We start from the raw sequence: 6632 nt of genomic DNA, 5'->3' as shown, positions 1-6632 counted from the left end.
ATGAAATTCTAGGAAATAGCAATTTTCTTATGATTTCTTTAGGAATGCCCTTCATCTGTGAGGGCAATTCCTAAAGAAATCATAAGAAACGGTCTTGAAGGCTAAAGGGCACTCCTAAAGAAATAATAAGAAGTAATCTTGAAATGCGTTGAATTTTTCAAAGTGAAGTGAAACAGTCAGTCATGGTAAAGTGCGGTATGGCATGGGGAACGGATGAAACAGGTTATTCCCTCTGTGAACAGCCAGCCCCAATTTTAAAACCTTCTCAGACTTTAGGATGATGTGAAGGAAGGGACTTTGCACAGAGAGGGTAAAACTCACAATAGAGATTGAGTTACCACCTGTTTTGAAGTAGGGGGTGAAATTTAAATGACTGAAGTGTAAAGAGCACTATTCCCTTTTAGGTGAAGTCTGTAATGAAAGACAACAAATAAAAGTAAAATTAAAAGTAAAAACACTTACAATTTATCTATAGAAGATATAGCGGTAGGTTAATAATTTAAGAAGTACTGCTGACATACTAGATTTGGTATTTCGTTAAGATGTAAAAAAGATAAAACCAATTTTTACTAGAAACTGTAAATGTGACACAGTAATAGATTAGAGTTAACTGCATGTAAGAATTGCAGAGATAAATATGAATATGATCCTCATATGAGCTTATAGCGTATCTGTGGCAATTAGGTTGTTTAGTGATAATACAGTTTTTATTACATGTTACATTATAGAAGGTAGTCATGTTTATTAGTGAAACTGTTATGTGGTACATCTTGATGTTGACATGAACAAATATGAAGTTTTGAGCTGATATTTAGGAGTTAGATGCAAAGCATACTTATAAATATTGCATGGGATTCATTCCGTGGCATTTTATTCCCTTTTCAGGAATCAAAATATAGAATAGGTTGTAAGTCAAACAAAAAAAATTTCTTTGAAGTTATAAAAGTGAATTACCATTTTTTCAATGTGAGAATAATTACGCATATATAATTATGTGCAGATATATTACATAATATGTAAAGAGTTGAAATCTAACATGTTTTTTAACTAAAATGGAAAAATACATGTTTCATTTTCTGTTATTATTATGAGAGGCTGCAGAAAATGGTAAAAGTAATAAAAATCACAGGAAGATATTTCCTAAGCATGTATGTGGGTACAAATATCAAGTAGCTCCTAAAAATGAAGTTAGTTTATAAACCAATTTCATGAAGGTATATGGCAGCCACAGACCAACCATATCATATTTAATAATTCTAAATAAGCTTCTTACTAATCTGTTAAATGTTGAATTTGTGTACATGAGGAGACAGTTTATGGTATGGTCAAGAAGTTCATCATCTTCCTTCTTGGCTGAAGGCAGAGCTAGCTGCCCTCAGAGCTAGTGGTGATGGCAGTGATGGGCTTGCTCAGACCTTCTTTGGGGAGGAAAAACATTATGGAAATGATCTGCCTTCTTGAAATAATCTAAAATATTTATAGGATTCTTTGACCTATGCATTGTTCACTATGATTCAAAACTTTTACAGACCTTGTTTAAATGAGAGTAATTTCTAGTCTTTCAGTGATATAAAAAAATAATTGAGGAAAAAATGACACTTGATAAATTTGCACCTCAGCCAACAAAGTCTTCCCAGTATGTGTTTCAGAGATTCCTTACTTTTAATAGAAACAAGAGAGAAGGTGCTGTGATTTCTAATTCAATATTAAATATGAGATACTCTTTGATGTCTTATTCTACCATTTTTTGACAGCAGTAGAGATGCAAGAACATGTTTATGTCTGAATAGTATTCTGTTGATTTCATTCTAGCCTCACTGATTTTCTGTAAAATAGATCTGGGTGGTCTCAATGAATCTGTCCAGTCATTTTTATACAAGCCAGTCAAAGACGTTTATTTCTTTTTTCCTTTTTTATTGTATGTTTCATTATCATTTATCCCCCTATACTGTCTTCCACCTCCACCCACCTCTCTCCCCCTTTCTGAAAGTAACTAAATATAGGTCATAATCAATGAGCACTTGAGTAATTCTGCTATGAAAAATCATTATGGTAAGTGGTGTACAGGATCAAAAAGGAGTGTAAGATAAGGTATCAATCAAAAAATGGAGGCATTAAACTTAGCTAACATGAAAATTGGCAAGAAATACAGAGCAGTATAAATTATAAATTGTTAATATGGACAGAACATCGTATAGGAATTTTGAGAATGGAGAGATCACTATGGGCTAAAATTGGGAATATTTACAAAGAAAAGCAGGACTGGCCTGGATATGAAAGCTGTTTAGACTTTAGTTTGGTAGAGGAACAAAAAAAGAATAGTCAATTTAATTATTCAATGTTGCTTTGGCCAGATATAAAAACACAAATTTATATGTTGTCAAGAAACCTATATTTATAGGCATTTTTATCATATAATAAATTATTTATACATCCAAATATTAATTTTTGGCAACACCACTCAGAAAATGTTTGTATTATATTCATGTCTTTGTAAAACTTCTCATTATGGGCACTGTATCAATTCTTTTATTTGAAAACACTAAAGTACGGTTGGAGAATAAAACAGTATCATGAAACATCCTCAGTTAATCCTTATTCTAACAAGTCATCTAGTAAAATCAATAAAAGTAAGAGAAGAAATGTTGCAATGAAACAGCAATTGTTCCTGGGTGTCTGTGTTTCATGTCACAGAACATAGTAACGTTGTAAAAATTATGAATAAAAACCTGCAGAACTAATGTCTTCATAAAATACTAATGTGCACAGCTCAGTGTGGCCTGAGAGAGATTTCTAGTGCCAGCATTCCCAGTTCCAGAGGCTTTATGTCTAACAACTGAGCTGGAAGTGAAAATACATATTTTGGACAACTGTATTGGATGTCTCAAAAAATTTAATTGGTACTGCTAAAGGCTCTGATGTCAAAGGTTCATGTTTAAATATAATCGTTTGATGGAATGTCAAGGGAGGAAAATGAAACTAATTAATACTGTGTTCAGTATTCTGTTGAAATTAATACATGTCATAAGTAGACTTTTATTCATTTTACTTAAATGGGGTACATAACTGCTTTAAACAGGCTCTCTTAGTTGGGAAAATGTGGACTATATTATGTTCGATATTGTTTCCCATTAGGATTTATGGGGCATTCTGTAGGCGACCCTGGGAAATGTCACTAGGTAACTTCCAGGATGAAACCCTTGTGTTTGGAATAATAATATCTCACTTCTAACACCAGTTTGTTTACTTAATGATTAGATCATTGATACCAAACACTTACGGCACCTAGTATAATTCCACCTTTTTCCCACTTGCCCTCGATTCTTCTTGAGCAGCATGAATAGTCTGCTTCAGAAGAGCTGGTTAAGGTCATGTGTACACATATTTTATCCAAACTAATGATTTCTCACATTCAAAACTAGATTTACTTCAGATCTCCAGAGTTATGGAATAGGTAAGTATTCCTTTGGGGAAGAACAGTAAGCATCAATTTCAGAAGAGGCAAATTCTGTAATTTTATGCTGCTATGATATGGCATTATTGTTTTTAGAGCTATTTAAACTTGTCTATGTACTTAAAACTCATCCAGAAATATCACAGATGAATTTTAAAAATAATTTTGATATTTGCTTTTGAAAGGATCATATTTCTGAAATTGTAACAAGATAATTCTACTCTTGTTCAGCATATCTGAACAGACCTAAAAAATCTTTAGGTTCTAGACAACACAGAAAAATTTAAAGGAATAATATTAAGGAATAAATGCCTTAAAATTATTTGGATGATTTTATATCTTAAAGCAATAAGAAAGCCATCTCTGCAAATATTTCAACAGCTTTATTTATCTGGTCTTTTCTGACCAACCCCCAACCCCTGGCTCAACTCCACATAACCATCTTACAGGCCTCTGAAAAGAATTTTGGAATATGGTGTAAATGCAGTTGGGGGGTATTAATAATACAAAAGGTGTGTACAGATGAATACATACCTTTTCTTTCATTAATTTCTCTCCCAAAATAAAGAGAAAGGAAGGTTTCACAAGTCTGAACTGCTGACCAATCTGTAAAGATTTTAAGTGTTGGGATTCTCAGAAGCTCTGAAAAGTGTTTTCATGGCTGAACTGCTACCGAATCCTTTCTCAGTACATTTAGTTTTGAAAAAGCTTAACATTACCAACATCCTGGAACTAAGATCAGGCTTTTGGGGGATTTTCAACCTGCTTCACACATCTGAGGTTAATGCCGACTCTTCTCAAGGGCTGCAGAGATGTGGACCATTGGTTGTTTACAATAGTCATGCTAGGAAACACAGGACCTAGGCCCCAAAGAGTGTAAACTCTTTCTGAAGAAACCTATTGGCAAATGCTTAACTATGGGCAATTCTGATTTAATACAGTCATCAAAACTTTTACGAAAAATAATCAGACATATTTTCATGGTGCTGTTGCATTTATAAAGCTCTTAGGATACACATTATGCCGTCAAATCTCCATTTCCCCTAAGAAAAGTATTGCTACTTCCAGGGGTATATCAAAAATGTTTGATCAGCAGTGCAACAAGAGTAGAAGAAGGGCAGGCCAGGCAACTGAAAAAGGGGTGGGCACGTGTCCCCGTGTGCAGGTGTTGGGAAATAAAGGGCCAGATGGCAAAGGGGCTGCCTGTCATGCTGAGGGGTTTGGACCTTAACCTGCAGCAGTGAAACGAAGTCTTTTGAGAAGACAAGTATGTGTTTAGGCTTAAGTCATAGAAAGACCATTCAGCCCTGGCTGCTGTGGCTCAGTGGCTTGAGCTTCAGCTTAAGAGACAAAAGGTTGCCAGTTATATTCCTAGTCAGGGTACATGCCTGGGTTGGGGGCCAGGTCCCCAGTAGTGGGTGCAGAACAGACAACCACACACTGATGTATCTCTCCCTCTCTTGCTCCCTCCCTTCCCCCTGTCTAAAAATAAATTAATTAAATCTTTAAAAAAAGAAAAGAATGGCCATTCAGGCAGTATATTAAAAATGTTTTTAAAGCTCAAATAATGGAAGTGTTTGCTGTTATTCAGGCCAGAAATGAAGAGGACCTGAGTCCGGGCAATGAAGATGGAATCCTATAGACTGACACAAGACTTATTTGAGGGGTATTAAGGAGGTAGAGTGAACACATTTTGACAACTGCTATTGGCTAAGTGGGGTCAGTGTTAGCTCTCAGGTTTCTTTCTTGGTCAACTAGGTGAATTATGTTGTAACTCATGAGACTGTGGAATGAGGATGAGACACGAGATTGGATGGGGAAAATGAGTTCACTTGTAAATATATTGAATTTACAGGCATATGAATATGCAACAAAATAGCATTCTTACCAGAGGATTCTTACTGTAGTTCTGTTTCACAGGAGGGAGAGAGACTAGAGGTTTATTCTGTGGTTTCAGAAGAAAGTAGATAGTCGAAACTGCTAAGTGAATTGAAAAATATAACAGAAGAACATATGGAATGAGAAACAGATCAGTGGAGAAGGCCTGGTGAAGTACTACTTTTTTAAGTAAATTATCTCTTCATACACTTATGAATATGTTAGTTATCATGGATTAGAAAAGAAATATCTGTTTTGATTTTTTAATCAATGTTAATTATTTTTCTCACAAGCTCATTGACATTCTAAGAGTAATTTCTTGATTTGCCCTTTGTGGAAAAGCTTCATGAACTTTCTTTAAATGATTTACTAATTATTTAACTTCATAATGATGTGTTGCTAATTAAAAGTATAAGTGAAATAGAAATGTGAGTTTTCAGTTAATTACTCAATCCACACAGTTTAGAAAATGTGTTCTGCGCTTTTTCTCAACACGCTTTCATCTGAGGTCTGCCGTTCTTGAAACTCGTGAAAGTCACTGGCAACTTGCATGTTTCCAAAGCCGACGAGTGCTTTTTTGTCATGGTCTTCTTCGTCAGAACTGTCACTTTTCATTATTCCCTTCTTGAAACCCTTTCGTATACATGTTTGTAAATTCAAGGATTAGCTCTGGAGAAGGCTGCTGAAGAAACTGGTCCTCCTGTTGTAGCTCGTAAGTGGGGTGATTGGGTGTCCACGCTGTTGCGTGAGATGTGCCTCTGTCGTACCTTGTTACATCAGCACTGTACCCTCTGACATGAAAAAGAAAGAGAAGAAAAGAGAAACTGGTAACAGTGGTAACTATAAAAAATATCCAAAAAATACATATCTAATCATATCATAGTGAATCTAGGGAATGTCAAAACTAAGAGATATATTTAAAAACAACTAGAGAAAAAAGAACAAATTACCTTCAAGATACTGTACCTACAATTAGACTTATAACTGGTTCTTTATCTGCAACAAAAAGAACCAGAAGACAGTGAAGTGATCATTACAGTGAGCTAAAAGGAAATAATTATCACATAGAATTATATTCCCAGTGAAAATACATTTCAAATATAAGATAAACAAAACAAAAATCCCAAAGAGTTTGCCTCAATAAGAAAACTCTGTATGTTGACTTCAGGCAGGAGAGAGATCCTGGATAGAAGGTCTGAGTAACAAGAAGGAATGATAATAAAAAATATATAAATATTCTAAACATTCATTGGCTATATGAGATAATAGCAATCATTAAAAAATTGGAACAATCAAATTA

At 34.6% G+C, this 6632-nt stretch overlaps 1 pseudogene; it reads left to right on the top strand.

Annotated features, from left to right (window-relative positions):
• The first annotated feature begins 6029 nt into the window (after positions 1 to 6029).
• On the top strand, positions 6030 to 6129 carry LOC119045134 (uncharacterized; annotated as a pseudogene).
• The last annotated feature ends 503 nt before the right edge of the window (positions 6130 to 6632 follow it).

Source organism: Artibeus jamaicensis, unplaced genomic scaffold (genome assembly GCF_021234435.1).
Source record: "Artibeus jamaicensis isolate MK-2021 breed Jamaican fruit bat unplaced genomic scaffold, CSHL_Jam_final contig_233, whole genome shotgun sequence".
Taxonomy (NCBI): domain Eukaryota; kingdom Metazoa; phylum Chordata; class Mammalia; order Chiroptera; family Phyllostomidae; genus Artibeus; species Artibeus jamaicensis.
This window is presented reverse-complemented; position numbering and strand designations above follow the sequence as displayed.